This window comes from Sus scrofa, chromosome X, assembly GCF_000003025.6.
Source record: "Sus scrofa isolate TJ Tabasco breed Duroc chromosome X, Sscrofa11.1, whole genome shotgun sequence".
NCBI classification, from domain to species: Eukaryota; Metazoa; Chordata; class Mammalia; order Artiodactyla; family Suidae; genus Sus; species Sus scrofa.
This window is the reverse complement of record NC_010461.5, coordinates 84,392,794-84,401,756: the sequence shown is the minus strand read 5'-3', so window position 1 is coordinate 84,401,756 and position 8,963 is coordinate 84,392,794.

Genomic DNA, 8,963 nt, shown 5'->3' with positions numbered 1-8,963 from the left:
AAACAAGGTTTAAAATGGCAATAAATATATACTTGTCAATAATTACCTTAAGGAGTTCCCCTCATGGCTCAGTGGTTAACGAATCTGACTAGGAACCATGAGGTTGTGGGTTCAATCCCTGGCCTTGCTCAGTGGGTTAAGGATCCAGCGTTGCTGTGAGCTGTGGTGTAGACCAGTAGCTACAGCTCCGATTAGATCCCTAGCCTGGGAACCTCCATATGCCATGGGTGTGGCCCTAAAAAAACAAATAATAATAATAACTTTAAATGTCAACGGACTGAATGCTCCAATCAAAAGACATAAGAGTGGCAGACTGGATAGAAAAAAATAAGACCCTACAATATGCTGTCTGAAAGAAACTCACCTTAGGGCCAAGGACACTTATAAATTGAAAGTGAGGAGATGGACAAAGATATTTCATGCCAGTGGACAAGACAGGAAAGCAAGAGTTGCAATACTCATATCAGACAAAATAGACTTTAAAAGGAAGCATAAAGAAAGACAAAGAAGGACACTATTTAATGATAAAGGGATCCATTCAAGAAAAGGATATTACAATCATCAACATATATGCCCCTAATATAGGAGCACCCAAATACATACAACAAATACTAACAGACATAAAAAGAGAAATTGATGGGAATACAATAATAGTAGGAGAATTTAACACCCCACTCACATCAATGCACAGATGCTCTAAACAGAAAATCAGTAAGGCAGCAGAGATCCTAAATGACACAATAGAAAAGTTAGACTTAATTGACATTTTCAGGACATTACATCCAAAATGATCAGAATATACATTCTTTTCAAGTGAACATGGAACATTCTCAAGGATTGACCACATATTGGGGCACAAAACTAACCTCAACAAATTTAAGAGTATACAAATTATTTCAAGTATCTTCTCTGACCACAATGGCACAGAACTAGAAATCAACCACAGGAAAATAAGAGAAAAACTGACTACATGGAAACTAAACAACATGTTACTGAAAAAACAATGAGTCAACAGTGGAAATCAGAAGGAAATTTAAAAATTCCTCAAGACTTGGGAGTTCCCATTGTGGCTCAGCAGTTAACGAACCCGACTAGGACTGATGAGGACATGGGTACAATCCCTAGCCTAACTCAGTGGATTAAGGATTTGGTGTTGCCATGAGCTGTGGTGTAGGTCACAGATGTGGCTCGGATCTGGCATTGTTGTGGTTGTGGCGTAGGTTGATTGGACTCCTAGCCTGGGAACCTCCATATGCTGCCAGTGTGGCCCTAAAAACAAACAAACAAAAAATCTCGAGACAAATGATAATGAAAACAAAACCATTCAAAATCTATGGGATGCTGCAAAAGCAGTTCTTAGAGAGAAGTTTGTAGTGATACAGGCCTTCCTCAAAAAAGAAAAATCTCAAATCAACAACTTAACCTACCACTGAAAAGAATTAGAAAAAGAAGAACAAATAAAACCTAAAGTCAGCAGAAGGAAGGAAATCATAGAGATTGGAGAGGAAATCAGTAAAATAGAGATTCTCGGAGTTCCCATTGTGGCTCAGCAGTGACGAACCCAACTAGCATCCATGAGGATGTGGGTTTGATACCTGGCCTCACTCAGTGGGTTAAGGGTCCAGCATTGCCTTGAGCTGTAGTGTAGGTTGCAGATGTGGCTCAGATCTAGTGTTGCTGCATCCCTAAAATAGCAAAATAAATAAAAAAAATAAAAATAGAGATTCAAAAAACAATAGAAATAATAAATAAAACCAAGAGCTGGTTCTTTGAAAAGGTAAACAAACCTCTTGCCAGACTCACCAAGAAGAGGAGAGAAAGAATTCAAATCAAATAAGTGAAAAAGGAGAAATCTCAATGGATATTGTAGAAATAAAAAAAAAAACCATAATACTGTGAACACTTATAAGCCAACAAATTTGACAACCTAGAAGAAATGGACAACTTTCTAGAGACATACAGCCTGCCAAAACTGAATCAAGAATAAATCAGTTGAACAGACCAATCACTAGAAATGAAATTGAATATGTAATAAAAACACTTCTGACAAACAAAAGTCCAGAACCAGATGGCTTCACAGGCGAATTCTACCAAACATACAAAGAAGAACATACACACATCCTTCTTAAACTTCTCCTAAAGGTTGAAGAAGAAGAAATAATCCCAAAGATATTCTATGAAGCCACCATCACCCTAATACCAAAGCCAGACAAAGATCCTATCAAAAAAAGATAATTACAGGCCAAAATCTTTGATGAATATAGACACAAAAATTATCAACAAAATTTCAGCGAACCAAATCCAGCAACATATAAAAAAGATCATACACCACAACCAAGTGGGATTCATCCCAAGTTCACAAGGATGGTTCAACATGCACAAATCCATCAATGTCATGCACCACATTAACGAAAGAAAATCAGAAACCACATGATCATCTCGATAGATGCAGAAGAAGCATTTGACAAAATCCAACATCCAGTCATGATCAAAACTTTTACCAAAGTGGGTATAGATGGAACATACATTAACATAATAGCCATTTATGACAAAGCCACATCCAATATAATACTCAACAGAGAAAAGCTGAAACAAGACAAAATCTGGAACTAAAATCTGGAACGAGACAAGGATGCTCACTCTTACCACTTTTATTCAACATAGTGTTGTAAGTCCAGCTACAGCAGTCAGACAAACAAAAGAAATAAAATCTTTCCAAATTGGAAGTGAAGAGGTAAAATTGTCACTCTTTGCAGAAGACATGATACTATGCATAGAAAGCCCTAAGGACTTCACATAAAAACTACTTGAACTGATCAATGAATTCAGCAAAGTAGCAGGATATAAGATTAACATTCAGAAATCATTTCTGTATACTAACCATGAAATATTAGAGAAGGAATATAAAAATACAATACCTTTTAAAATTGCACCCCACAAAATTAAATACCTAGGAATAAACATGACCAGGGATGTGAAAGATTTATATGCTGAGAACTATAAAACATTAATCAAGGAAATTAAAGAGGATTCAAAGAAATGGAAAGATATTCCATGCTCCTGAATTGGAAGAATTAATACTGTTAAAATGGCCAGACTATCCAAAGCAATCTACAGATTCAATGCAATCCCTATCAAATTACCCATGACATTTTTCAAAGAACTAGAACAAACAATCCAAAAGTTTATTGAAAGACCCTGAAAGACCCAGAATTATCAAAGCAATCCTGAAGTACAAAAACCAAACAGGAGAAATAACTCTCCCAGACCTCAGACAGTATTACAAAGCTACAGTAATCAAGACAGTGTAGTACTGGTACAAAAACAGACATACAGATCAATGGAACAGAATAGAGAACCCAGAAATAAACCCAGACATCTATGGTCAATCTTCAACAAAGGAGGAAAGAATGAAAAATGGGGAAAAGAGAGTCTCTTCAGCAAGTGGTGCTGGGAAAACTGAACAGCTGCATGTAAATCAATGAAACTAGAATACACCCTCACACCATGCACAAAAATAAACTCACAATGGCTTAAAGACTTAAGACAAGACAAATGAAACTCCTAGAAGAGAACTTAGGTAAAACATTCTCTGACATCAGCTGTACAAACGTCTTAGGTCAGTCTCCCGAAGCAATAGAAATAAAACAAAAGTAAACCAATGGGACCTAATCAAACTTACAAGCTTTTCCACAGCAAAGGAAACCATTAAAAAAAAAAACCCAAAAGACAACCTACAGAATGGGAGAATATATTTTCAATTGATGCAATCAATAAGGACTTAATCTCCAGAATATACAGACAATTCATACAACTCAACTGCAGAAAAAAAAATTGAAAAATGGGCAGAAGACCTGAATAGATATTTCTCCAAAGAAGACATACAGATGGCTAACAGGAACATGAAAAAAAAATGTTTAACATCATTAATTATTGGAGAAATGCAAATCAAAACTACAATGAGGTACCACTTCACACTAGTCAGAATGGCCATCATTAGCAAGTCTACAAATAACAAATGCTGGAGAGGGTGTAGAGAAAAGGGAACCCTCCTACACTGTTGGAGGGTATGTAAATTGATACAACCACTATAAAAACCAGTATGGAGGTATCTCAGAAAACTAAATATAGAACTGCCATATGATCTAGCAATCCCACTCCTGGGCATATATCCAGACAAAACTTTCACTGAAAAAGATACATGCACTCATATGTTCATTGCAGCACTATTCATAATAGCCAAGACGTGGAAACAACCTAAATGTCCATCGACAAATGAATGGATTAAGAAGATGTGAAATATATACACAACAGAATACTACTCAGCCATAAAAAAGAACAAAACTGCCATTTGCAGCCACATGAATGGAACTAGTGACTCATACTAAGTGAAGTAAGTCAGAAAGAGAAAGACAAATACCATATGATATCACTTATATTTTGGAATCAAACCTACCTACAGAAAAAAACAAACTCATGGACATGGAGAACAGACTTGTGGTTTCTGAGGGGGAGGGGGAGGGAATGGGATGGACTGGGAATTTGGTATTAGCAGATGCAAACTATTGCCTTTGGAATGGATAAGCAATGAGATCCTGCTGTATAGCACAGGGAGCTATATTGAATCACTTGTGATGGAACATGGTGGAGGATAACATGAGAAAGTGTATATATATGTATAACTGGGTCACTTTGATGTACAGCAGAAATTGACAGAACATTGTAAATCAACTATAATGGAAAAAAACCTTAAAAAACAACAAAAAAAGTGCTTGTACCATTTTTCATTACCACAGGAGTTCCATGCTCCACAGCCTTTCTAAGTCTTAGGATGGTCAGTCTTTTTGATTTTGGCCTTTCTCAGAGAGGTGTAGTGGTATCTCAGAGTTTTCATTTACATTTCTCTAATGACTTTGAACATTGAACATTTGAGAAAAGATGACTAGCATCTTTTTGTGTGCTTATTTGACATTGTATATCTACTTTGGCGGAGTGTCTCTTCAAATATTTATTCTATGTATATGAGTCTCTAAGGTAAAGGTCTTTCTTTACCTCTGTGAAATTTTCTATATTCTTTTTTTTTTTTTAAGGCCACGCCTGCGGCCTAGTTTCCAGGCTAGGGGACGAATCGGAGCTACAGCTGCTGGCCTATGCCACAGGTGCAGCAACTCCAGATTTGATCCGCATCTGTGACCCACACCACAGCTCACTGCACTGCTGGATCCTTAACCCACTGAGCAAAGCCAGGGTGGAACCTGCAACCTCATGGATGCTAGTCAGATTCGTTTCCGCTGAGCCACAATGAGAACTCCTGTCTAGAAGTTTTATGTTTTATATTTATGTCTATGATCTGTTTTGAGTTGAAACAACCTGAACGTCCATCGACAGATGAATGGATTAAGATGTGGTACATATACACAATGGAATACTACTCAGCCATAAAAAAGAATAAAATAATGCCATTTGCAGCAACATGGATGCAACTAGAGATTCCAATACTAAGTGAAGTCAGTCAGAAAGAGAAAGACAAATACCATATGATATCACTTATATCTGGAATCTAAAATATGGCACAGATGAACCTATCTATGGTACAGAAACAGACTCACACACATGGAGAACAGACTTGTGTTTGCCAAGGGGGAGGGTAAGAGAGTGGGATGGACTGGGAGTTTGGGATTAGTAGATACAAAATATTACATTTAGAATGGATAAGTAATGAGGTCCTGTTGTATAGCAGAGGGAACTATATCTAATCACTTGTGATAGAACATGATGGAAGATAATATGAGAAAAAGAATGTGTGTGTGTATGTGGGGGGGGGCTGGGTCACTTTGCTGTACAGCAGAAATTGACAGAACATTGTAAATCAACTGTAATAAAAAATTGTAAAAAGAATCTGTTGAATTGCTGTATTTTTCTTTTTTACTTCCTAGCTATTCCACCACAATGAATTCTTGAGATCTTGAGTGGGGAGAGAAGAAGAGATCATGTGTGTACTTAGGTATATATATATATATGTTTGTATGCGTGTATTGGTGAAGCTGTGAGGAATATTTAATGTGAGGCATGCTTAGGGTTAATTACTATATGTTATGTCAGTCCTGCTCAATTTCTAGCACATATTAGGAAACAAATCAGGATGGTGGCAGTTTGCTTTCCCCTAGCTTTTCTTGGCCAGCATGGTTACCATGGTGACTCCATGACTACTGCGGGATTTGGTGCAGACTGAGCATCCATTCAGGAATCTTACCTAAATCACTTGTTACTATGGTATTGTCAAGTGTTGCTTTTCCAATTCTGTTGATCCTTCTAGATTTATTAGTTGAATTTTGACTGCATTCCAGACCTTTCCATGGTGACTGATGTTAGGCCAGGGCCATATCTATTTGGGTGAAGACTATGCTTCATAAACATTTTTCCATATAGAGAAGGTATTTATCTAAGAAAAATGAAAAGGTAATAACTATAAAAACAAAAAAGTAATAACTTGAAGTTCTTTTGTGCCACAGTGGGTTAAGGATTCAGCGATATCACTGCAGTGGCTCTAGTTGCTGCTGTGGCATGGGTTCGATCCTTGTCCGGGAACTTGCACATGCCATGGGTGCAGCCCCCCCCAAAAAAAGTAATAATTATTACAGTTATTATGCACTAGAAAACTTGACTCTTAAAATAATTATTTGGGAGTTCCTGTCGTGGCTCAGTGGTTAATGAACTGACTAGTATTCATGGGGATGTGGGTTAAATCCCTGGCCTCATTCAGTGAGTTAAGGATCCAGCATTGCTGTGAGCTGTAGTATAGGCTTGGATCCTGAGTTGCTGTACCTATGGTATAGGCTGGCAGCAACAGCTCCAATTTGACGCCTAGCCTGGGAACTCCTATATGCCATGGGTGCAGCCCTAAAAAGACAAAAAGACAAAAAAATAATTATTTGAACTCTTATGGTGAATTCTTTTCTTTTTATTATCTCAGAGTGCTTTTCACATGGCAATCTCATTGCTCTGTGTCTGGGGCCTCCCTGGTTGGGTGTCAGGGATGGTCCGATCCCCTTAATAGGTGAGATGAAAGGAAATGTGGTGACTTATCCAAGGTCACCTAGAGTTAGGGGGTTAGGTCTGGCCCTTGGGTGTCTCCTGTGTCCCACCCAGTTTTCTGCCCATTAGACATGGTGCTAGCCTTGTTCCTGTGTGTAGTGAGTCAGTTTCCAAAGGCTAGGAGGATACATTCTCTGAGGTTAACCTGCAGGAAAGACAAAAAGACACTAAGTAATTTCAAAGACAAGGAAATGGGGTGTTGATTTTCTTCTCCTTCCCCAAACTCAAGTGGGATATTCTAAGAAAAATTCCTGAAATCATACAACATATACTCTTTCGTGTCTGGCTCCTTTCAATTAATATAACATATGTGTGATTTACATTATTATTGCTTGTAGTTATAGATCATTCTCATCAGTGTACAATATTATATTGTGTGGATATTTCACAGGGTCTGTATTTGTAATGGGGATTTGGGCATTTTCCAGTTTTTTATTATAAATAATGCTGGAGTTTCTGCTGTGGTGCAATGGGTTAAGAATCCTACTGCAGCATCTCGGGTCACTGCTGAGGCATGGGTTCAATTCCCTGCCAACACAGTGGGTTAAAGGATCTGGCATTGCTGCAGCTGTGGTGTAGGTTGCAGCTGTGGCTCAGATTCAATCCCTGACCCAGGAACTTCCACATGGCATGGATGTGGCCATTAAAAAAAAATGTTGCTGGAATTCCCATCATGGCTCAGAGGAAACAAATCTGATTGGTATCCATGAGGATGCAGGTTTGATCCCTGGCCTTGCTCAGTGGGTTAAGGATCAGGCATTGTTGTGAGCTGTGGTGTAGGTGGCAGACACGACTCAGATCCCGCATTGCTGTGGCTATGACACAGGCCGGCAGCTACAGCTCCGATTTGACCTCTAGCCTGGCAACCTCCATATGCAGTGGGCGTGGCCCTAAAAAGACAAAATTAAAAAATGTTTCTATGAGTGATCTTGTGCATAGCTTTTGGGTGGACATTTATTTTACTTTCTCTTGGGCACGGACCTAAAAGAGGTATTTCTGCATCATAGGGTTTGTGTATGTTGAGCTCAGTAGGAATTGCTGAGTTTTCGAAGTGGTTTTTTTCTGGCTATATTCCCTATCCTCACCAACACTTGATATTTTCCACCTTTCTCATATTTATTGTTCAGGTAAGCATGCTTTAGTATCTCATCGTGGTTTTAATTGTAATTTCTCTGAAGTCTTTAGTGTCATGTATGTAACAAAGGCCTTTTTTTTTTTTAAACCTTCCAACTATTTGCTTAAGAAATTGCATCTTTTGTCCTGTGGAGTTTGCATTCCTGAATCTGTTGATTTTATCCTTATTGTGTTGTTTACGTTCTTCTGCCTTCCTCCTCTATTTCTGTAAAAGAGGTGATTAGATTTAGATGCTTGATCCAGTTCAGATTTTTTGGCAAAAATGCTTCAGATGAGGTGCTGTGCTTCTTACAGCTTTACCCCCAGGAGGCTCATTCTGTATAGCTGTCTCTTCTGATACTAAATTGATTGCTGGGTTCAGGTGTTGTCAGCCTGATCTATCCATTATAAAATGTCCTGTCTGCTTTTTACCTCATGCTTTTTTGCAGCATCCCAAGATAGTTGCTTATCCCTTAAGGGGGGTGTGGGGCTCAGGCAGAAGCTCAGGTGTTGCCCTTGCGGCAGGTGCTCTGGAGGGAAGGAAAGTGATATATAAGGAAATGCTTTAAGAAATTGCACTTTATATTTCATCTCCTTTAATTCCAACAGCTATTCAAGTTACCCACCATTTTGACTATTATTCAGTTCAGAGTATTGACTTTAGGGGATTTTATATTAATCAGGGACATAACTTTGTTATCTCCTGATCAGCAACTAACTCTGGAATTAAAGTTTTTTCCATTTTGCCTTGAAGC